The 26,443-nt window shown below is 32.3% G+C and overlaps 1 protein-coding gene across 5 annotated transcripts in view; it reads left to right on the forward strand.

The window, feature by feature from the left end:
- The window catches only part of LOC119069202 (polypyrimidine tract-binding protein 1), a 231,769-nt gene that overhangs the window by 61,687 nt on the left and 143,639 nt on the right, over positions 1-26,443 (forward strand). The window contains exons 1-2 of one of the 5 annotated variants that reach the window (XM_037173169.1): positions 4,732-4,868; positions 14,514-14,815. The exons of 3 other annotated variants lie outside the window; for them this stretch is intronic. The gene's annotated coding sequence lies outside the window, so the exon portion shown is untranslated. Of the gene's footprint in view, positions 1-4,731; positions 4,869-5,134; positions 5,221-14,513; positions 14,816-26,443 lie in introns of those variants that run through there. One more of the 5 variants, XM_037173170.1, reaches the window with a different exon arrangement.

The raw sequence follows: 26,443 nt of genomic DNA on the forward strand, positions 1-26,443 counted from the left end.
TCATTCGGAAGCTACCGATAAAAAATAATAAACTACCAATAGAAATGAGATACATGTCCACCATTTAAGGTGGAGTATTTCTCTGTCTGAAATTTTATTACCGTGTTATTTTGTAAAAGAACTAATTATTAGACGATGCGAGAGAAAAAAAATTAACTCCTAAGTTACCGACACCGTTCCGGCGCCCGGCTCGCATTGCGGCCCTCCGCTTCGCTCCGGGGCAATGGGCCGGATCGCTCGGCGTGTTAAAACACTTTTTATGTACAATGAAAATTGGTATTAATTTCGCAAAATGAATTCTGTAGGGACGAACTAAACTCCTGCACGTTACATTTCGTAAAAGGATGAATTCCCTAGGAACCAACAACACGCTTTTATGGCGAGAAGAAAGTTAGGAATTGAGTTAAGTTGGATCTCAACTCAAACCTGCAAGTTTTTTTATGATTCAATCCTGCGATTTTTATCTGCAAATTTTGTCTATTTGTTTTCGCAGTTTGAATGGGCGATTTTTTTCGCGGGTTCAAACCTACGAAATTTTTATTTGGTAGTTTCTATGCTGCGAATTTTTTGTAATTCCAAAAATCACTAAAAAGTGATCGTCATAACTACTTGACTATAATGTAGAATTCGCAGGTTCAAGTTCGCCAGTACTTCACATACATACCTTGGCAATGGTACAACAGAATCGCCAAGAAAAATCGACAAAGTGTGAAGAAATGCCAATTAGCTGATTTTTTTCGTTTTGTCGTTTCTTCACACCTTGGCGATTTTTCTTGGCGGTTCTTCACACTTTGGCGACTTATTTTGGCAATTCGTCATTTTTTTAGAATTTTTTAAATCGCCAAAAAAAAATCGACAAAGTGTGAAAAAACGACAAAAAAAATCGCCAAAGTGTGAAGAAACGCCAAGAAAATTCGCCAAAGTGAGAAGAAACGACAAAAAGAAAAAAGTCAAATAATTGGCGTTTCTTCACACGTTGGCGATTTTTCTTGGTGGTTCTTCACACTTTGGCGATTTTTTTGGCGATTTACTTTTTTCTTGGCGATTTGACTTTGGCGATACTTCACGGGAATTTACTTCTCTCATTTCTCTATATATTCGTTATGGAGAAATGAGAAAAGTTGAAGAAATAAGAGATTTAGAAAACGACGGTCATTAAGAGAGTTTATCACAGTATGAAATGACACGATAAAAATGCTTATTTGTCTGAAATCAGTTCCTCGTAATTTCTGAAACTTCTTGAAAATTTTCCGATTTTTTTTGGTAAAAAGGCCGCATGTTCAAGAAAGTATTGAAGAAATTTCAAAAATATAATTTTTCAACAATGGACACTGTTAAAATTTCAATTGACGAAAGCGGTAACCATTTCCGTGGGCTTTTCAGATTGCTCTGCAACATTTCTAGTTTAATCATTTTTAATGACGACTAAGATGGTCCAACATTGCATCACTAGAAAACTAATTTTTTTTGTGAGTAGTAGTTGTTTTTTGAGATAACGGCATCTGTGCGCCTAGTTCTGCCTAACCCACTATTATATCATCAGTGATTATAACTTCTGTTACCTAACGTTGTGACAGAAATTCAAATCAAATTACACTGAAATATGTGGCAGCACAAAATCCTTTGCTAAGGTATGTAGGCGTGAATCGCTGAACGTTTTGGATTAGTAAAACAGTGATGAATTTCAAATCCCCGATCGAAAGCTGCGAAAACAAGCATTATTGTAAATCTCCCATTCAAAATAAAATTCGATATTCGACAGATGAAAATTAAAATTGTGGTCTAATGTTATGTCATGCCGTACAATCGGTATTTGCTAAATAAATTTATATTGAATTTTTCATGCATTCAAAAGGGTGTGTACAGAAGTGCTTCAACCATTGAGTAGTTTCATCATCATCATCATCATCATCAATATAACATGATAAACCGATCAAAACATATTATTATTGCAAATATGCGTTATATTCAACAAAATTTATTATTTATAAGCCAATTTCCTTGCATATATCCATCTATACATAAAAACCATGAATATCCTGTGTTCGAACAATCGAACTGCCTTCTATTTAATGCGATTTTCTAATAAATTTCCTCATTATGATAATGAAGAGATTTTCATTATATATCAAAAGCGTCCAGGGTAATTAATTGAAATTTTAAATGAAAATGCGTTTATTGTTTTGTGGGTCCATTGTGGTTTAATTCTATACTTGCCGAAGGGTTTTATAACCATCCACAGATGTAGCCGAAACATATTAGTCACAAAAATACTTCGGATAATAATTAACCGATTTTCAATTTGACAATATGTCTGACCGTTAGATGTTGCAATGCATTAAACATTTAATTCGAAATTTGCTCTGACAATGGCTAGGAGAACAAACAGTACACATATTTTGATCCTCATTCGTTGTTTCGCTTACACTATTCCGGACACCTAAAAAATAGAATTATCAAATATACCAGCAATTCGTTAACTCTAAAACGACTGATGGCAACAATGTACAAAATTAATCTGCTTCAAAATAGTTATTTATGCAACCGAGGGCTATATGATGGTCTTTTTTCCTCAAAATCGTATACGATAAAAACAAGCATACAGCACAAGTTGCATACAACGTTTTACATAACACAGTAGTTCACAACAATGTCAAAAGATTTTTACATGCTACATGCGTTGAAAACCGTACTTTTCATGTTTCAAGCACTATTTTCGACGCCCTCAGCATGTAAAATCCATTAAATAACGGGGGATAAAAATGAAAAGTCTCGTTTTCGTGTGTTTATTGACCTCGGCCTCGCCTCGGATCAACAAAATTCACACGAAAAGTCTACTTTTCATCTTTTTATCCCTAGTCATGTAAAATACTATACTCTTTTATGAGTACATAGTCATGTTAGTCATGTTAGTCAAGTTAGTCAAGTTAGTCATGACACCGAGTTGCATACAACGTTTTTCTGAATGAAGGCCAACGAAAGTGCTGACTCCACGGATAAGGGACAACTGTATTCTGTGTCAGTGCGTAGCCAGAGGAATTGAGTGAGCAATCAAGCGTTGGTCATACGAAATAGTTCATTGCAGTACAATTAGCCTTGATGTAGAGGCTACAAAATCTGGAAATTACAACGTTAGGTTATGTTCATGTATAAAAGGTCTCACTTATTGTGTTTGACTACACTTGGACAACTTAGAATACATTGATAATTCTATGGACAGTTAGTTCATGGGTGTGTCTCATTGAATAGAAATTCTGTCTGGATATCTGTACATCGTTTCTGGGCAGTAACAGAAAGTGGTAATTTTTTAGCCACTAGATTGAGAAAGTACCTATTAAGTGGATGTTATAATACCACAGCCCTCCCTGTATTGCAGGCAGATTAAATTTGTAGTTTTAATAATGAGGATACGCACTCGGAACATGCATCAACCGCTCGCAATTTCGTTTCATTGTTCAGATAATTTATTCCATACTCAGAAAGGTATTCGAAAACCGTTCATGTCATCAATGAAGTATTTCTTCCATGTCCTCATCATGCAAAATATTGTACGTAACTCGGACGAAAAATGAAAAGTCACGCTTTTACGTAGTTGTTGACCACGGCTTCGCCTCTGATCAGCACACGGCGAAACAAAAAATTTCCAGGCGAGACAGCAGGGTACTTTGTTGTCTTGCGGCCAGGAAATGTGTCATTACTGTCTTGCGAAAAAAAAAAAGTTTTTCGCATTTTCCCAACAAGACAGTAAGGTACTATTATTGTCTTGCAGCCAGAAAATACAAAAAACTGGTTTTTGTTAACACGGTAATGAATCATTTTGTGACCGCAAAACAATAAAGATATTGCCGAAATAATGATGAAGAGCGGATGATCTGCTCGATGCTTAATGGTGTAAAAGAAACACTTTAACAAAACTACCCAAAATGTATGATCGAAATCAAAACTGTGTTTGATAAAACAGTTTTATATTAATATGGAGTTCAAAACCGTCTTCGAATAATTTTGCAACTAAATTATGAAAAATACAAAGATTAGTTGCTCTGAAATGGGGTCTTCCGTTTCTCCATTCATACTATTAGGCCTTTGCTAATACACAGAAGAGACCTTGTCACCACTCACAATTTTGGTATGTAATCTCCTATTTTCAAAAACCGGTAGATTTTTCAACCGCCATGGAAAATGTATATTATAATCTACCTCACAATGTTAGTATTTACTGAATTTACCTAACTCTACCTGTAATAAAATGTCGTCATTCATCGAGAATCTGATGAATCTGTTACAGCTTTTGAAGATCATCGCTATTATATCCAAAAAAAAGAGTAAATTTTCAAAGTATTGCTCAACACTCCACTATGAACCACTATGAAAGAACGTCCCTGACACTCATGACCAAGTGTTGTTGTCCAATACAGACATAATTCCTCGAATAGTCGTTATGTAAATCAATTTTTATATATATTATATACGCGCGAGCTCTAAGATTCACATAAAGACGATTTTTTTTTATTTTTAAATAAAGCAATACACAGCATTATACGAAATGAAGAAAAAAAAATCAAAAACTCACACAACACAGCATTACACTTGGCTGGCGCGGGTCCTTCCTTACATATTTATGTGTTATTTCGTATTCGGTTATTTTATTATAAGTCGCGCATATACAATGAATATAACGTCGTTTTCATCGCATATTGAAACTCAAAACACTATCAAGCCATTAGTTCAAACCTTTCATTCGACATAGTCGCGGTGTTATTGAATTTTTTATTTTGTTCTCGTTGAAATAATTTGTTCAGTTTTATTTTCTCTTCGGCATTTTTTTTTCTCCGTTGTCGTTGTTGTTGTTATATGTTCATATATGTCGGGTAGTATATCGTCCGTCAGCTAACAAATTTGTGTATAATTATTTTACATGGTGTGAATATTAAAACTCAGTGAGGTTAAAAACCACTAGGTTTTATTTTTTGGTTCTTTCTTTTTACTCAATAGGAAAAATCGACTCTTTGACTAGTGGCTTTTGTGGAAAATATACAATTTTCATATATCAAAGGAATTTAATGTAGTGTTTATATTATATACCAACCAACCGAATTTTTTTTCTAAACTTATAACTAAATTTTGTATGTTGACAAGACTTAGTGCGCTGAAAAGCAGTAATATATCAATGAAGTTTAATTTTAAATTATGATGCGAGTTTAATTAAGTGTTAAAGTGTTTGTGAGGCATATTTTCTAGTCAATTTAACAAACATAACAAATACGATGTTTTACTAATAATAAAATAGTTTAAATAAGATTTATGGTGCAAATATTAAGCATTAATGAATATGTTTCGAGGATAGGTTAGAATTTTAACTCCACAACAAAATATTATATGAAAGAGGTGTATACACACACTGCACACTGCCAAATATATATATCTATGTACATATCAACTCTTTATTTATTGGACGTTTCGTAATGATGATATTCTCCAACATCACGAATGAATAAATAATTTACAATGACCGTACGCCCGCGCACAAAACGAACAACCAATTTGAATAATGCAAAATTTTAAATTCGCTGGTATCATATATAAGCCATATGTACAATGTGTATACTGTAGGGTCGAAATTAAACTTCTTTTTTTATTAGTCAATTCATTACTAGAATTTCTTGGACCATTCGTGAGTTCAGTTTGTTTAGTTGTCGCAACAATAAAACGATAAAATGATACACCATACAAACCATGCATGACGTGCAACATAAAAATTCTGAACATTTATAGATGCGAAATGTCAACGTTTTTGATGTGTTACCAACGTCAGAACGTTTCAATGTTTTACTCGTCGTTACATTTTTGTTCATATTCATAAATGTGATCGTTATACGAAAATGTACAATAAATTTTCGTTTTATGCACATAATGTGGTTCAGAGCAACAGAAAAATGGTACGAAAATGTACAATGTTCTGAATTAAAGTTTCAAAACTCTACGGTTTTATAAGATGAGAATAGCGTGTTATATAATAGTAGATTAAGTGTCCGCTTGCAAGTTGTTTGTTTTAACTCGTAACTTGAGTTATTTTATTAGCCAAAAGCGTTTGCTATAGTCTCACAAGTAGTTATTTACAATGTTTTGTTGCACAGAACATAGCTCACCTCATATTGGCAGGCCTCCCACACCTCCTAAAGTCTCCAAAAACTCCTAAAATGAGACTTCGGAAATGTAAATAATATTCAGCAAAATGTTAGTATTGGTTCATCCTGCATTCAGATACTGCGAATCCATATGATTTTTGTGAAAAAAATTTCAAACTGTCTCACTCACTTTTAAACTAAAAAAAACTTTAGTTCCAACAACGCACTTCAAGCATAAGTGATCGTAGTAGTCAACTGAAGAAAGTGCTCTATTTTACATGAACATGTTTTTACAGTGTTTTACAGTTGTGTGACACACTGCCAAAATTCAGTACCCTATTTAGAGTACCACTCATGCTTGAAGTGCGTTGGCTATGTCCAAAATTGAACTTAGAGCTGTTTGGTAACTCTGGGTGAGACAACAATTTTTCTTGGTAGATCCATTTCCGATTCTGTAGAATCGGCCACCCCAAATACCTAAGTCTAAGAGAATCCTACAACGTGAGTTTTATTTTGCTACAAACAAGGAAATACTTTACACGAAGGAAATCAAAGGATGTTACAAGTCATAGAGACGTCTTAGTAATAGCCATTGTAAAAGAAAAAATATGAGTTTTATACAAGAAATGAGGGCTTATCAGCATTCGTACAATGATAAATTTATCACGAAAGCTCCTAAAAATCTCATCAAACCTATGATTAAAAACCTTCTGGAACTCATAAAATAGGTGGATTTTAAAAGCGTGGGAGGCCTTTAGTACGATTAACATCAACAAACATTGCTTACCATACAACTTATTAATTTTTTCAGAGGAGCGGCCACATTTGTTAGGGTTGTCAATATTTCGTTTCTTGTTGAACCTCGGTGAACCAAAAGTTTTCTAACTAGAAATGTCTAGGATTCGGGTCATCCTTTGTAATGTTGAAAAAATACGAGTGCAAAACAACGAATAAGGCCGAAATACCGAAAAGGTTTAATTGTTTCGTTTCGACACATTTTAATCTCAATACTTTTCTCGTTCATTCATTTGTTTATCAATAACAACAACGGAAGAAAAAAACCGAACTCCAAATTTTATGGATGTATTCGTTATCATTTAAATCGAATTTCACGACAATAATCAATAACTTGTAAGAACCGTGTGGTTTAATGAATGAGTAAGCCCAAACATTATACTAAAATTGGTTGTTCAATGAATTCGAACAGTTTACCGCTTATCGTTGTTATGGAATTCTTATCAAAGTTGTGTATTTTGATCAAATATTCAACGTTTCATGAATATCAATTAAATCCACTTATTGGCGATTAGTTCTTAGTCCAGGAAACTCAATCAGTCAATGGCATATTACTTATTGAAGGGAAAATTACCCTTTACCAAAAAATGATTTTAAATTTGTTGATGCACACGAATGAGAAAGTTGCGTTGAAACGAAAAAGAAAGAACGTGTATGATAGCTTATCGCATTGATCCATTTTCCACTTTATTTCCTGGACTATCAAACGTGTTTAGGAATTTAATATTTCTGAAAATGCGTGTTGGCTACACAATCAAAAAGTGTACGATATGAAATTATGTAAAAGGTTTTCCGAAAAGATAAAAAAATACAAAGAAATTCGTTCATGGATATTATTATATACACACTGCAATGGTTGCAAAACTTATGCGATGTTTTGAAGCGACCAATGTCGAAGTTTTATTCATTCTTTTCATATTTAGAAAAAATAAAATCACACAACTGATATCGAATGTATAGTTACACAGCGGTCTAAGTGAGCAACAGCTGAACTCTTGTCGCAAAATAGTGAAATTTTTATAATTTGGCATTCTGTTTGTAACATCAACATAATTTTTTAACGATGAAACTATTCCAAAAGTGGTTATAAAGTTATAAGGAGCTTCGACGAAGAAGCTTTTATCGGGGTATGAATAGACGAAAATAGACAATGCAATTATTTGTAATGCATCATAACAATCGACTTTGGTTTTGATTCTTCTTTGTTTGAGTTTTACCCCAATCAAAAAAAATACTTAACAAATATGCCGGTACATTGTAATAGGGACGCGTGTACGGTGATTTTATCCTTCTTTCGAACTCTAATGGCATCTCATTTAAAATTCAATTTTTTTCCGCTCAAACTATTGAAACTTTTTGCAAATTAGCTCATAATTATTGTTTGTACTTTATAGAAAAGTTAAAATTGGAATTGAATTGTTAACTTGAAAAGTTCATCGAAAAAGTTTTTCACCTAGCGAATGCACAGAGGTTTTTTCACCTGCCATTGTGACGAATGAATATACGTACAATGTCCACATTTTGATATACCTTTGTGCCCGTTGATATTTAAACTAATGGCACAGGACAAATATATAGTGCAACGCACAAATTAGCAAAAAAAAAACAATGTTACAATGCAAAACCGTTTCAATTTTTGTTGTCCTACATTGAAGCCAATCTATTTTTAAAATAGACTTTTGCCGAATAAAAAGAAATAAGAAAAATGGTCATCACTGTATCTTTCAGCACGTAATTAAATAATAAGACGGGTTCAACATATAAATTGAAGACGACAAAATGAAATATATTGCTAAATACAACATCGTTAAGATTAATTAAATGCAGAAAAACCGAATGAAATAATTACACGAAATTTTGAATTTATTGTTCTTTTCAACCTTTTGAGCTACCGTCTGCCAACTAAATTATTTCCATTTTATTTACAACAATAGTGTAAATATATACATATACACGGCATAACACCCAGTCACGTCACCCACCATAACACCACATTTTCACTTGTCTTTTCAGTTGCCAGAATGCAATTTTCCAACACATTTTATAAATAACATTCGCAGTGGATTTTTCATTGCTCCTTGCTATTTTGTAATGTGCATATTATATTTTTGCATGTGATGGGGGGAAAAGTGAAATGAAATTTTCAAAATGGTTACAAAGAAGTGACTTTAGCACAATTGAAATATCATAAATTGAAAAGATAATTCTTTAGATAGTTTCGATATTATGTATAGTGTTGCCGTTTTCTGTTAGTCCTTTTCGACGTTGCCATTTTCCATGAACGAATCCGAATTTAGTATTTACGTTTCACATACATTTTAAACTAATTTTTTTTTCTCCAAACGAAGAATTTTTCTCTAAACTTTTTCTTCTGTAAACATTAGTCAATTAGATTCGAAAATTCACTATCTGATTTTCACGGACGGAAAGTTACAAGAGTAACACTCTTCCAAAATATTGTATGCGTCTCTGGTGCGTATAAAATCTATATAATATGTTCGAAAATAGTCACGTGTTTGGAATAAACAAATAAAATAAACCTAAACATCAGCTCCGGTTTGTATAAATAAAAAATTGATTTTATTTAGAGGAAAATTTAGCAGATGGAAAACTATTTTGTATTTATATCTTTTAAGTTTTTGATGTTAACGACGAAATAAATTTTATTTTATTTTTTTCCTTCTCTCTCTCTTCTTCCAGAGATTAGGACATGGCGCTTAGCATTTCAATTATATTGTGTTTTCGTTAGCTGTTTTAGAAATAAAGCTTACTAAGCGAAGCCAAATGTATTAGATATTTCAAATGTCCGTAAAATAAATTATTTCTTTATCCATAAAACCATTTATTGACTCAGGCAGAGTTAAATCAACATAACTTTTTATTTATGAATTGATTGGTTCTGCCAGCATTACTAGAAAGGCCAATCTTTACTTTTTTTTAAATTCATCCAATTCCATCAGAATTTAGAACTATTATAATAGACCGAGAGTCTACGCGCATATAAGGCCAACTTATTGTACATTCGATACGAAAATAGTATACTGTGCACCGGCTTGCACAGAGTCGATGTTTGTAGCACATCTCAAGCTTGCCATTCGATTGAAGCGAGTATCGAATGTCGAAATATCGTGACTTCGTCGCTCATTTCCGACACACTCCGGCTGGTGCTGGAAACCTCTCATTCGCTAAAAAAAAGCCTATTAGCATGCGTTAGGAAAAATATTATCGAGTGTTCCAAAAAACACGAGGTGCGTACGATGCTTTTGCCCTTTTGGTAACTACACTAAGCAAACGCCAAAATAATTAAAAATAAAACTGAGACGGAATCAACACACATATCATTCATTTCGATACTGGTGCGGAAAAGTTTGTCACCACTTCGGTACAAGTGCGAGAAAGTGTTGTAATCCAGGTCGTAATGGTTTTGCCATTTATTTTGGCAGTAGCAGAAACTGCCTCAGAAAAATCTCACTGACATTGCCACCAACATCACAATCTGTCACATTGTAGTTGTCAATCACCATAAACATTTGAACTACGACTGTCGTTTTTGACGGGTGTCAATGTATACCTACTATTTGACGAAGTGAAGAGTGCAACTTGAAGAAGCAACTTTTATCGAAAGATCTGTCCTGGCAATACAGCTGGGATTTTCTTCCATGTATCACCGTCGGTTTAGGGGACGGACAGACAAGCTCTCAGTCTATAAGCACTTTCACAGTAAAACTAAATTCAGTTTACAGTTTGTGTTGAGCCATTCTTATATACACTTCGTTTATGCTTGGTCGTTCCAGTCTACAGATATTCAATATTCACGCGATACTGTAAAATAGTGCTGAACTTACCGAGTTTTCCGACATTGTTCAATTTATTCAAATCTTTCAAAACTTTTCACACTCAATATTTTTTGTTAAAAAAAAGTTTGACCTATAATACCAATCTTGGATAGTCTACCTATACAAATATTATGATTAATTATCTATAGATATATAAAACTTAAATCGTTGTTTTAGTTATAATGAGGTTCTGTCTCTCTCTCTCTCTCTCTCTCTCTCTCTCTCTCTGTCTCCCTGCGTGTATTTTTACGTTGCGCTTTTTGTTACCAATTTTCTTAGACTGCCAATTATTTCCCAAAGTAAAAACTGCTGCAGAATGAGTAGAAAATTGATTTCAAACAAATCACTGAAACTTATTTGTGCGAAGCACACATATGTGACTGACTCATAACATGACTTCATTATTTACTCTCCACTGTTGTACGTTTGTGTGCTATGTGAATATGAAAAAATAAATAATTAATATTAATAGAAAACCACATGTGGCTGATAAAACAACCAACTCAACTCAAGTTATATTCAACTAAAAAAATCAATAATTTTGTAATATGAAAATTAGTGTGTTTTTGGGTGTAATGAACGTTCAGACACTATAAATGAAGTTCGTGTTGCTTAATTAAATTAAATTTGTCGAACAATATTGTTGAATGCTTCTGGTTGTGTCGTTCGAAAATCGGGGCGGTATAAATAACGTTTTTTGTGTGTGTGTCTGTGGTTTTGTTGTGAATATCGAGGTGAATATATGTGAAGTGTACTTTTGTCCTTTTATTTTTCATTTTGGTGGACGTACATTTTGTGGTGGCATGAAAACAAATTGTCACCCAATTTAAATGAGTTTTTGTTTAATTATGTATTATAATAACTTCCTGATCCATTAATTGCATAAGTAACAAAAGTTTGGCAATACTATTTTATGAACAAAACACTCCATCCGATTTTTTTTTGGCTCCAGCAACATATAAAGCCCGAGCTAGGCTTCTACATTATATGTCATTATAGCGCATACAGCATGACGACAATCATTAACGAAAAAGGAAAACTTATTTCATTGGAAAATATTCAGTTCACCTGTAGCACTCGTTAGATTCATGCCGATTGTATACATATTTTTTCAACCCCATTTTTTCTCGCTCTCTCGTTGAAACCGTGGTTACGATAATTATTAATTGTCATGTGAAACATGAATCTCGTTACTTTTCCCATCCAATCTTAAGTAACGTTTATGGGTTTGCTGATGATATAACCCTTTTCCAAAATACAGAAAAAAGAGAAAATTGTGCCATTAAATCATCTTACGTATTTACTGCGAATGGAGCATACATCTGAGACAATATTAATTATAAACTCGTTTTAATTATAAACCATATCTCCGATTTCTCATGCCTTGCCGTTTTGTACACAAAACGCTTATACGTGGCAGATTTATAAATGGGGTTAAAAGAGTGACATAATAATTTCATTGGTTTTACCACATTGTGCCATATATATATATATATATATATATATATATATATATATATACAGTGATGTTCATATCGTAAATGAACGCAATTTTAGACTAAAGTACGCCAATTATATACTCCAATTACATGCGGTTTTGTTGTAATAATTTACGCAGCCTAAAGAGAATAGAAATTGAATTTGATTCTTATGACGGCATATAAAGAACACATACGTGCATATTATACCGAAAAAGGGGGTTTGCTGTTTCGTAATTTAATTGCTAAAAATTGAGTAACAGTTTCTACCATTTCTATTCAGCTTCAGGCAGCATTATAACATTGTTTGTACAATCTGCATTTATCGATTTGTACTGATCACAATACCTCTTAAATAAAATTGATAAACGCAAATTGAACAAACGCCACAATGTTGACAACCTGGAGCAAAAGCAGCTGATGCTAGTTATGCATATAAGAGAATTAATTTACGATTTGTGGACTGTAATTCCATCAATTAATTCAATAAAAGTGTTGCCTAAAAATTTGCGCATAAATTTCCAGAAACATTGTCTGAAATATGGTTCTCATTCAAATGTCGTCTTGTTCATCATTTGACATTTTTAAATGATTGATTGTACGAGTTCCATTGAAAACCTTCTGCGACATTAATTACGCAAATTCTTTTTTTTTAATCCTAAAGAAGCAAAAAAATAAGCAAAAGCATCCAGCACTGTCATTACACCAAACCCATTTCTCAATAACAGAAAGCTCTCATGCCATCAAAACCTATTTTATTTGACACCTTCTGTAACACTTTTTTTCTGCATTGATAATACCGGTTAACAAAAGTTTTTGCAATTCAAATTTTAATAATTGGGGTGGTTTCAATTTATTTTAATCGCATGGGAATTATTTTGTCATATGTTAGGTTCGCATCACACACAAAGCAAAATGGAAATAATAAAAACGTAGAGATATTTTGCATATCCATAAAATAATAATTTTTTTTTTGTTGTGTATGTGTGTGTTATGTGTGGATGGGCTGCGATTATATTTCGAGTCAGAAAAAGAAATATTTTTTTTTGTATTTGAATATTTGATGGACCGTTCGTTGTGGAGCTTGATTCTTTGTTGTCTGTGTCGGTTGTTCCACAATAAAACAAAATATTTATTCATTGTTGAAGATAATGTCGGAAAATTTGCAAACTAGAAGATTCAATGTTTTGGATTTATTTAAGATCAAACGGCAATTATAATACGAAAATTTCATGCACAAAACCAATCTCAAAGATATTTTCCATTCTGCGCTGGTGTTATTCCAACAGAGATAAAGATTTGTTTTCACCAACTACAACCCAATGTAAGATGAATGAAGTATTTTGCAAAACAGTTCGTTTAACCGAGAAAAGTTGTTACCGTTTTGCAAACTACAATGGCAGATTCTCCAATTAATTTTTAAATCCTTTTATAATAGTTTGAAAGCTTGATTGTAATTCGTTCATCTTACGTGTGTAGTACAGAGATTAATTCCTTTTGTCATTTTAACTTCCCCTCCTATTTCGATTAATTAGCGGTCTTCTTTTTGTATCAAAATGTCGAGAGTGAGTCTTCCTGAATGTTTGAGCTACATACAGTGGTAAATGATTTAGAATGTGCAGTGTTTTGCTACAGCTGAATTCACCAGATGAACGACAAACATACTCTTCTTCTATAGTAAGTCAAAACCTCAAAACATAAGCTAAATAGGTTGTTTGCTACATATGTGTGATATGTGTGCACATAGATCATTTAAGATGACGTCAACGTACTCTGCGCGTTTTTGGTTTGTTTGCTTTATACATAGACAAAGTAGTGTGCTGTGCAGTGTGTGTCTATAAACCAGCTGGAACGGAAAAAAAACTACAATTCTCAATAATGAAGATAGAGTAAAATGAATAGTGCTGTTGGAATTGAAACAAAAATTGTTGCATTTAATTCTGCAAAAGATTCCCCGTTAGATCTATGAATGCCACTAGTAAAGATATTCGGGTGAAGCAGCGCAATCTAATTTAAATGTTGACATGAACAATGCGCTCCAGTAATTCATTTCACCTCACTCGAAATGGAAATCTCTTAGTCATTTCAGCTTCGTATAAGCAATTTTAGTTTCGTTTAAGGTAACATTTCGGTTAAAGTTGTGGTGTGTCATAGAAGTAGAGAATCATCGAGAAGTGAGCGATGTCTAACTAATATTTTAATTTCGAACGATTCAAATGCGAAATATATTCTTCTTCAGTCACCATAAACTTTAAGTTAAACCCTTTTCTCTGCTGTAGGTAAAATATAATCAAATAATAAGTGAAGAATCAGTGGAAAAAAGAGACACAAATCTGTACACTGTAACAGTTAACTAAGTGACTACAAAAAACTAAAAAAAAAACAAAAAATTAGGAGTGAAGAAGAAAAGGAAGAAGAACGATAAAGATTACGAGTATCAATACCTTGGTGCAGCTATAATATTCAATTACATTGTAAAGGATTTGCAAAAGGATTCCATATTTTATATACAGAGTTTCACATTAATATCAATTTTATTGGACTGTAAACGCACATTTTATGTGCTATTAATTCTTTTTGGGTAAGTTGGAGCGTCTTAATTTATTTTATTTTTTTCGTATAAATTTTGGTGTAGCTCATAGGTATTTCTGTTAACACCTTTTGGTATTTTTAAACATTTTTCAATGTGAAATAAATTTGGCCTAGGTCATCTATTTATCCATATATTCATATGACCACACGTATAAGTTTTTTTCGTTGGTATCGAATTCGTTGTCAATTTGTACTGTACCATGGCGAGATTCATCCAATATGCCTTGGCATTTCATGTTTCAGATAATTTTTTTTAAAATTAAATTTGCATATAAATAATAAACGGCTAAAATTGTTTTTTATATATTTTTTTCATTAAATAAACATTCCAAGGTTCGCAAATGATGTCATTTTGAAGTTTATATTTAAAACTTGGAAATGAAAAAAAAAACGAAGACAATCTTTATATACAAACGGTTTTTTTTTTACAATAAATAATTCAGTATTAACATATTCTTTATACTTAATTGTGATACACACAAAAATTTAAATTTTATTTCTACTGAGACGATAGGCTAAATACTGTTGAACGGATCAAATATAATCGGAAGAGAAACCCCCAACCCAATACTTATTCAATGCTCATTCTGAACAGATTCCAGAATTTTCTCACAGAACGCTGTGTAGAATCTACCATTCTACCACATCTACGGTGTGCACTTGTCGTGATGGTTCCACGATCACATTATAAAAGTTTGAGGGCAGTGAACTCGAATATGCTTTAATGAATTTCTCATGAAATATGAATTTTTGTGATACATTTGGACAGATCGTCATATGATTGACTTTTTATTTATTTTTACACGGCGGTATGTTCGGACGGTGGGCAAATAAACGGAGTAGAATCTCTTAAAATATTCCAGTCTTCGCATGTTAATTTTGATTTTTTCAGAAAATAGTTGTTTGATGAGAAAATCGTACTGTTAGTTGATCTAGCACATACTTCTAACGCAATACCGACTTTTCATATTTCCTCCCTAAATATCGATTACACGACACGCTCCAGTGCTGTGAAAATATTTTGCTTGTCAGAATGCAAACATGTGACAGTACATTACGTACGTGCTTCCACATTTTTATTTGAACCAGCAGTGGGTGGGGCTAGGGCCCGATCCAAAGGAAAATACTTCAATCCTCCTCATCAAAATAACAACTTAGAAGCATATTTGCACAGTATTTTACTCACGGCATCCCAAAAAATTAGTCATTACTTTCTACCTGTTATAGCATGTGAAGGTAGAGTGTGTGTATTGGTGTTAAGTGCGCTGCATATGTAAAGCGTATTCAAGCAAAAATTATATCGCTACAATTCTAACTTTAGGCTTCTGTGATAAAATGTCGTATGCTATTCGTAGTAATACTCGCACAAGCCCTCGCATGTGTAAACGTCCTCGACCTCGCCCCGTATCAGATTTCAGATTTCACACGAAAGTTGAACTTAAATCGACAAGATAGTTGTCGACTATGAGCTTTGCACGTTTTTCTAAATTCTTTTGTTGCACAGGATTATACAGTACTGACCTTTGGCTTATGCTTCAATTGTACAAATCATAGTTTGTGTGAAAGTTTGTTTTCAAAGGGCTTTTTCCTCTCTATCTCTCTTTCTTGAATGCTATAAAATGCCATTCCTATAAAATCCTTACAAACCCTTTAATCGGATAACGGATACTATCGGATACATCAAATTTGTTTACCTTGTGTAGCAGGTTGAAATTGCTGATAGTAATTGACTTATTTTCGCTAAATTGTTTATAGAGTAAGCATAGCTGTTTTATATATGCTGCCAACACAAATGCAGATAACTCAATAAAAAATCAACTCTACTTTAAATCTCAAAATCAACACTTCATGTTGGTAAACAAATCCATTCAATTAAGCGATATTTTTCTCTTAGAAGTGAGGAAAATAGTTCAAATAATTTAAAACGTTTAACTGAAAATACTTAACCTCTTAGAGCTGAGTCAATATTACATTACCGCAGAGCATGTTGGAACAGAATAAATTATGCAGAAAGTCAAATAGGTTTAGCAACAAAGTATTTCAATTATTTCTAGATGAATTTTTGCAATAAATATAAAATGTCTAGAAGTCTAGATGCATCAACAAATATGCTATATAGAAGAGTCTATGCACGTCTATGACTAAACGAAGAAATTTCCAATTTTCATTTTGTATTTACTTATTTTTATCCGTTAGTTGCGATTGCAGATGCGTTCGGGGAATACGAATTCAATTAAATTGTTTATTCGCCGACCGTCGTTGAGGAAGTCTTGAACTTAATTTATTTTATTGTTAAGGAAAAGTGATTCTATCAACGAAAATATGATCTTTTGTTGACATAGTCAGAAGTCAATTCCAGTAGTAATGATATTATGTTATTTACTGCTTTCTGTTTCCGTTTTTGCATTTAATTGAAATAAAATGTACAATCAGATGTAACCCGATTACGAGGCAAAAAAAAACGTGACGGGGAATTTGCACTGTGCAGTGCACTGCACTCAAAGATGTTTTTAGGCCAATTTTACGTCACTATAAATTGAGTTACTCAATAATATGAGGTGGTAAAGTTAAACTCTATTCACAACCGATGCAAAACCTCGACTCCCATTCTTGAGTAAAAATGCATCATATTTTTGTTAGGTGTTAGGGGAGTACACACCTTGTGTGATTGGGTTATTTAAAACATTTTTCTATTGTAATAGTTGAGAGTGTGCTAGTGAAAACGTCACAAAACCGATTCATTTCTTCGCAACCGATTCATGTGTCCTCCGACCGATTCATTATCTCACAACAATACACTCTAATCTCTTTTCCCTGTTACTGTGTAAACCATGTCGTAAAACGAATGACAAGAAATCTAACTCTCAAAATCAAATTGTGAGTGAATGTCCAACAAAAGTAGAACATGGAAATCTAGTTCTTCGTTTGGTAAACGAAATTTGTTCTCCGCTACCTCAGAAAACATGATAAATTTGACTTGCCTGCGAGTATACCCTATTGTTAATCTCGACGAAATACCGTTCCGCAAACCTCCGTAAGATCGATTTCTCACCAGAGAGGTTGTGTGTGTTTTTTTCTCTCGAAAATGGTACAGTTATAAGTTTTTACCCACAATTTTTTTTTTAAATAACCCAGATGCATCAGTATAACGTTGTAAATGTTTATTTGGCTTCTATTCACAGAATCGAAAAGAAATCTATTTTTACTATCGGCAGTGTTTTAATTAAAATAGCTTATTTTATACGCAACGCAGTCACATTGACTTCTTTCTTAGCAGAAAGATTTGTTAGAGGGATAGGAAAAAGAGTCGTACATTCCTGTATCTTTTCTATTATGATAGTTTTGTAAGTTTAAAACACGAACAAAAAGTTCGGTAAACCTATTAAAGGAGTGATAATGTGAAAATCCATAAAATTGTAACAGAATAGAAGAGAAAATATAGATAGAATATAAACAATCTTCGCTGTTTAAAACTTATATTGCAAGATGTGCTATTTAAGATTTCTTTCCCCTTTTACTTGGAGTTATTGCAAAGGTTCTAAAACAGCAATCCTAATTGTCACCTGTTACGATGGTAACTAATTTACGTTGATACAATCGAAATATTAGGCTTTTTTCGCTGAAAATCTCATCGGATTGAGACTACCACTTCAGGTCAGTAAGATTTCAAAATCTGTTACTTCATCAGTTTTAAGATTAAATTCTGATTGGAAAGATCACCTAGCTAGAACTCATCACCTATTTTTATAGGTAATGTCGATGACAGATATGACATAGGCTACGTCACATAGCTGAACAGATTTTACAGCTAATTGTGGCCAATTGCTGTATTCGTATTAATTGGGAAGTACTCCCAAAAAAAAGTTTCCTCTGTGAATTACCTAATTTTTAAATACTTTGTTTTAACCGCCTTTGCTCGAACGTTCGATGATTCTTGCTAAAAAAAATTAACATTCCATCGAAAGGCGAAACGAATATTTGTTCGCATATGTAAGTGAAGCTATTTTTTACTCGATGACAAAAAGTCAAAATGATATTCGTACTCACATTCCACGATACATGCCGTATTGTTACAATCATAAAATTGTTTACGATGAACATGGGAGTTAAAATATGCATAAATGTTAAAACGTGCAGTGTGAAGAAAATTAAGATATAGTAGAAGAAGAAGAATGCCTTAAAAATAAAAGCCAACGACAGAAGAGGAAAAAAAAAATCAATTTTCTTTCATCCTATGTTCAGATGTGCGAGCATATTTTACTGCATATTTTGTATGGCATTCGTCCAATTTTAATTTATGAAAGTGATTGTATTTCTGTGAAGTGTAAAGATTTGTTCATATGTCAGTACTTAATTACCAAAGGAATAACGAATTTTCAAATCAAAATTGACAATTGTAACATCATGTGTGGGATGGAGGAGGTTTGTTGTCGTTGGTTTTTTTCTTCTCTTCTTCTTCCTATAATACTTCTCCAAAGCTAATTAGTAAAATGATGACAGAATATGTTTTTTGCTGAAAACATTTATTTTTAATTTCAATAAGTTCTTCCATTCATACCCATTCATAAAATGGTAATACTTTGAAATTATGATTTATGACAATTAATTTGGCAAAATACATATAATAACTAAAAGACAGAAAATTATTTGACTCTATTTCGTAAACATTCAAATGTATCGCTTCGAAATAATATTTTTGCATTTTTAATAAAACATAAATTATCAAGAATTTCAATAAATTTCAAAAAGTAATCTTTTTTAAAAACTAAAAAAAAAAAAATTCTGTTTGGCAAACTTCCCAACCACACGAGAAACATATCAACAAGTGTTTTTATGAATTGTTTTGACTTTTTAAATTCTCGTTAAGTTTTTTTTTCGCTTAATTCTTTTAGCTTTTACTGCATCGGCTATAAATATTTGAGACGTTTCTTAATTTATTTTAAAGTGCTCATGATGATATTTGCTAAGTCTTTTAAATAATATTTAAAAAGTTGAAAATGGTATTTATTGCCATAGCCGCTATTATATTTTTGACCCATGACGATTATACCCGAAAGCAACAGCTTTCAGTATGATATTTTCAGAACGGAAAACTTTGGAAAACTTTTTTTTTAAATTATATTCAAAATGATTTCGAGCGGACTACATCCGAATAAGCTCAATATTTATCTTTTATCGTAGCAGTGATTCATGTCGACAGTCCACTGTTCTGAAACTTTAATCAATTTTAATGAATTTTTGCCATTACACTTTATTATTCGCATATTAGTTCGCTTTGGGAAATAAAAATTGTGTCACGTAGGTGCGTAAAAAACGCATAACATTCACGATTTCACCATCACAATAGGGAGGTCTCGATTTTCACTTTTCATGATAAGTTGACGTAGATCATGGAAATTATACGGAAATTATCCACACAATGTACATGGAAAGTAGACAGTTAGCGCAAATGACGTATAATTTATAAGTCAACTGATAAGTTGAAAATTATCACTCACATCTTTATACAAGACGTTTTGGAAGGTTACTTATAATTTCCAGCTTATAAGTTGACTTAATTATTATACATCATTTGTGCAAACTGTCTAGTCAGTTTATAATTTTCAAGTTTTACGTCAAATTCCCAATCCCAATCTCCCTAATGCCATGTCATACCGCTTAAGACCAGTACCGAAAAATTCAACTTTTCATCACTCGTGACAAAATATACTATTGCCACTCGGCGTAAGTTTGAGTAGACCATACATTATATTAATGCTATCTCTTTCTTAGTATTTCTGTTTCATAGAATTAGAACAAGGATGGGAACCACAGCTAATACTAAGGCATTTATGAATTCACTTCTTTTTTTTACTGTAACTCCACACGGTTACGTATGCATGTACTATGTGTTAATCGATCAGCTTTTTTGTAGCTTTTTTTTATAATAAATTCGATTCATATTTTTTTACAATGTGCGTGCTACGGGGATACAATGAAAATGTGAAGATGCAAAGCACCTAGTGCTATAAAACGGTAGTCATTGCGTGTTGATCGTTGTTTGAATAATTCAGTAGCAGATAAACTGGCCATACAATTTTTAATAGAAAATTGTGAATATTTTTAAAATTATTGCGGTAATGCTGCTTTTATTATCTGAACACAATCCAATAATCAGTATAATTGTGGTTCGTCAAAAAAAGATATATAATAAATTGTACATTTATGACGGCTTGGATGGTATACCGATAAGTGTTTCACTCGTCCTCGTGCCTTTGGAACGTCATTGCCATTGGACTGAGGACTGATACTTCTTAAACTCACTTAAATTAATTAACTAACAACTTTGTGATGAAAATATTTTGTCGCGGATCGTACAAGTGGTTTGTTTGACGAAAGGGGTTGTTGCTTCTTCAATAAAGCTCTGATTATTTCACCCTCTTAAATTTAAGTTATTTGAAAATGTTTTGCGGATTCATTGTCACCACCAGTCTTTTAACAACTAATCGATGTATAAGACAAGAAATCAATGCGTTCAAAAATTTGTTTTTCATTTTTTTTTTAGGAAAGTTTCTGGTTGCTTCAAGACATAAAAAGTAAACCTTTTCCTACATTTTCACTCTGCTTCTTTTCACTGTAATGTCGTTTTTGGCCGCATGAATAACACAGCTAACGTATGACGTACCACATAACACAATATATACCGAAAACCTTTTATAGTTGAGAAGATTTATGCCAGAACGGAAATTGCACATTCTGTTCATGTGTATCTCATTCACGAATCTGATATGATTAGGTTTGTACAATGTGTATATAGGACATCCATATTAAATGTAATGTGACTTGACGTGAAGCGAACAGGAAAAAAAAGAAGTATATTCAGTCGGAAACCAAATTGAGCCCATAAGAAGTTCAACTTTAATCTACAAAATAATATCAAAAATTGAAACGATAATAATACGTATTTATCGAGCCAATACAACAGAGCAACAAAAAAAAGCAGAAGGAAGAAAAAAAAGTTCCACTCAATGGAGAAAATGCATTGTTGCATGAAAAATTATATTTTCATTCGTTTTCGTATGATGTAAAATGAGATATTTTTTTTCTCTTCTTATTCGTTCAAATTTCTAGAAAAATATAATTTAATATCCTTTTCCTATTAAAAATGAGCAACAAGAAAAAAATATGAAACTCAATAAAAAAAAAGAATCTTAAATGGAAATAAATAAGAATAATAATTTCAATGTCCCCCCCCACCTCTCAATGATATAATTTACAGAGAGTGAGAGAGCGAAAGCAAAAAAAAAATTAAATTACGTTTCTTCTGTTAGTTATCCTATGTGTAATGCTATATATAAATGTATTTATACCGGGTAAAATAGCATTGAGGAAATAAAATGAAAAATTGAATTCATCTTGAAGGGATCTTTATAAATGCCATCAATAATAACAATATAAAGATATTTTTGTTGGTGTGCAAAAATGTGCTGCTATAAATCTTCCATAATCGCTGTAAATCAATTATATAAACGTTTTTATGCTCTTTTTAACACCTTTTAACCATTGGGTTGAGAATATCGTAATTCGTAATAGAGAAGTTATTTATTAAGGACTTTTTTTTATTATATCAATGAAAGATGTACGTTGCATGTGCGTATAAACACAAATAATTTGGATTTATGATGAATGGGATTGCTTTCTGATTCGATTTTTATTGATGTAATAAAAAAAATGGTTATTAATGTGTGGATAAAAGTTATTTGCTTGCGAAAACGTTATGCCGTGTTAGGTTTTCATTGTTCCTCTCTCGTTTTCCCGAAATTAGTACAAATCCATTTCCATTAAATTTATAAAATAATCTGAAACTGGAGCTCTCTTTCCGTTTCTTCCTTATTTAAATAAGTTAATAAGTTAAATAAGTCTCTGAAAATTATCTGATATTCTTACTATAGCTGTGTTGTACCATCCGACATTTCTTTACCAAAAATACAAATGATAGACATTTGAATCCGCGTGAGAACCAAAATTTCTCGTCCACTCAAGAAATCGCATAAAAAATTGCAGCGTAAAATTCCTTTGATAAATTAATCAAAAAAGCGAACATTCTACAAGCTCAGACAACATGACAACACCAATTGTCCAATTGACCGTTCACTAGCTTACTAGTTGTAAATGTCCTATGTAAACTAAACAGTTTTGGTCTGGTTACTGTAGAATTGTGATGTAGAGAATGCCCTAAATCCATGTAATTCCAAAAAAAAACTTCTTTTTCTGCGTATAATTTGAATGCTTACAAATCCTGAAATACATTAACGGACTGGATATAAGGTGACGTACATGGAAATTTCTGATGACCCTTTAAATTTTCCTTGTAATCGAATATAGGCCGACAAACCGAATTTTTTGTTGGTTCATTGGAAATTTATTGGTAGACATTGACATCGAGATTTGTTTTTCGATGCAGGGAGGTAGTGTACCAAAAAATATGTGAATGAGAGATGGAGATGACTGAAAAAAAATGTGAACGTTTTCATTGCACGATCTCTAAAAGTTAATAGAAAGATAAGCAACATTTTATTCAATTTATATTTAGGCACTTTATGCTGATGTCTAAAAGCCAGCCAGACTTTAAGTAAGTCCCTATTTTGGCAATTACGTAACGTTGTTTATTTTGCTAAAATTCGCTAAGTGTTTTCACAAATAAACAATACAAACAATAAATCATATATGACTGTTTGTCGAACATAGAGGAAATGATTTGAAATAATCAGACTTAGCTAAAATGCTTTGCTCTCTTTGTGCCAATAATTCGCGTCTCATTACGTATTCATATGAGTGGCACTTAAAAGAAAATTCTTTAAAATAAAGATAAAAAAATTCACTTCTTGCTTTATTGGACGCAAATCGAATTTAATATTTTGCTTTTAAAATATTACAGGAAAAGGCATTTTATATCTGTCCCCCGAGTATTATAATAAGGTCTTTGAGAAATAGAAAGCACAGCGTGAGTAATCTGACAAAACAATAGTTTATTCAGGCTCTTGTTTATAAAAATCTAATATCCAAAATGGAAATTGTGCGATTTATATAGATAGATGGAAAAATGGGAAGAAGGTTGTATAGGAGTTTCTCGTATTCTCATATTCAATGCAGACCTTTTTCTCTTCAAAAACTTTTGAAGAACACACCGTACAAAGATATAAATTCAACATGAAAGCAAAGAAGATATTGCTTTTTCATTTAAATTTTAAAATATTTTATATAAAAGTGAAGAATTATTATTATCTTGTAATGTTTTTGAAAGCTTTTCAATAAAATTTTTGAAATTCAAACAGAATAAAATGAAATATTTATGAATTAAAGGTATCTCTCCTCTCCGTAAGTACAATGAGACGCTCAAAAAAAACGCACATAAAACAATTTCACAAAGAACATAAGCACATACAATGTGTGTATAAACTCGTACCGTCGATATATGACTTGACTTTCTATACATTTATTGACAATATTGTAGGGGATTTTTCCTTCTCACAGAAGAAATGCATTTTCGAATAGTAAATCACGTATTGCACATGTTACATTGTAATATCATTGTTCTATCAAAGGGATGTAGTAGCATCATTCTCTCGTTTACTTATGAATTTTTAAGGGCATATTCTTATTTGCGCAACATAGCCGGAGATAAAGCAGATCCAATCGTTGAATGGAGCAGAATATTTTTCTTTCGTCTCTCCTGTAAATAAAAGATGCAATTACCAATTATACCATCGAAATCATTTAATTTTCCCATTTTATTAATACATTTATCAAAAATCAACATCACGAAAGGAAGGAGGAAAAAAATCAAATTGGATCATTATTATTTGCGAGAAATGAATATACATCAATTTACTGTCCATTAATCGACTGATTTACGTAAAGACCCGAAACAATGTTAATTTGAGGGGTGGAAAAAAAGGCGAGTGGATCGGGATATTATAATTTACCAGTTATGCCATTTCAAAATTGAATTAAAACCTTCGTAATTAAAGCGATTTTCATTTTATCTTGAGTATAATATCAATCTATGCCTTTAACATACAAACAAAATTAAATAGAAAAATAAATTATAAAACAATTATGTCACATCTTGTTCATTCATTATTTCTTAGTAATGGATTGCAAGAAGTAGAATGGAGAAGCAGAAAAAAAACCCGTACTTATATAACAGAATGAAGACAATTAAAGGGAAAACTTAAATGAGATTTTGAATGAGTCGGTGGAAATCCTACGACATTTTTGAACATAATTAGTATATATACGTAGATATATGTGTATGTGTCTTTATTATGGAGGAAAAACATTTGTTTCCGAATGGAAATTGTGATTTTAAGTCTTTATATTTCATAATTATGTTATCATTTGATTTTGTCGGGGCTTTTTTTCGGTAAATGTCTTCCTTTCTGTTCTTTCAGTCATTTGTGGGGATCATTTTTTTCTGTGATGATATAATTAAACAAAAGCGGTACAATTCATTGCTTCAGGCTTATTGCAGAGTGAATGTCGGAAACCTCTCCGAATCATTTCAATTTATATTTCCAATTTACAGTTGTTTTTACCAAAAAAAAATATTTTGCTGCTTTTTGTTCAGAGCTAGAAAGCCTTGTAGAAGACGGAAAATATTTTTAACGACGTGGTAACTAGAAGTCCACCACGGTCACACATTATCCATTATGTGACCCAAACCTTGGAGAATGTTCTTGATCGTGATTGTGAAAACAATTTCGGATACAGCTCTTCCATGGATTATTAATCTACTGTTATTCGTGATATCATTCTGTTATCCTACCTAAAGTCTATCATAAGGAAGACTGAGAACAGGCTAATTTCAAGTATTGGAAAATTAATAATTAGTTGGTATTAGCATGTCTTTTTGAACTGATGTTATGAGTGAGGCTAAAAGTAAAAACATGTGAACAGGTTTACAGTTTCCGTGTAACAGAGCTATATATGCGACTCACACCTACCAGGGGAAATAGACTTTCCAGGTCTTGAAGATCGATCTGTTTCGAACGTTTCGCGTAAATAAATAGTACATTTTGTTACTATTACATCAAAAATGTAGGCGAAAAGACTTCTAACAGGGCTATTTTGCTGCGAGTGTCCTGAAGTAATCTTATACTACTTTCGCGTTTGTCTTTCTGATATAGGCAGTGTTACTCCCTGAACCTACCGCACTTATATTCAGGGCTTACTTTAGAGAATTTTAATTCTGAAAATTCCGAAAATTCTGAAAAAGTTCCGAAAAAATTCTGAAAAATTCCGAAAAATTATTTCAGAATTTTTCTGAACTTTTTCGGAATTTTTTCAGAATTTTCGGAATTTTCAGAATTAAAATTCTCTAAAGTAAGCCCTGCTTATATTGCCTTATTTCCATTAATCAATTCTAAAAACCCAGCAACAAGTATTTGCCCAAATTATCACATACTAAGATGGACCAAAGAACTAAATTCTGCGACATAAAGCTATCTTAACTGCGTTTCGCGCGGGGCTAAAAATATCTCTGTGGAAGGAATAGATTTTAATTGATATTCCCCGAAGAATGCACTCACAATGACAAAAGAATTTTCGATTAAATTTTCGGATTTTTTTTCATGTT

This window comes from Bradysia coprophila (assembly GCF_014529535.1).
Source record: "Bradysia coprophila strain Holo2 chromosome X unlocalized genomic scaffold, BU_Bcop_v1 contig_26, whole genome shotgun sequence".
NCBI lineage: Eukaryota > Metazoa > Arthropoda > Insecta > Diptera > Sciaridae > Bradysia > Bradysia coprophila.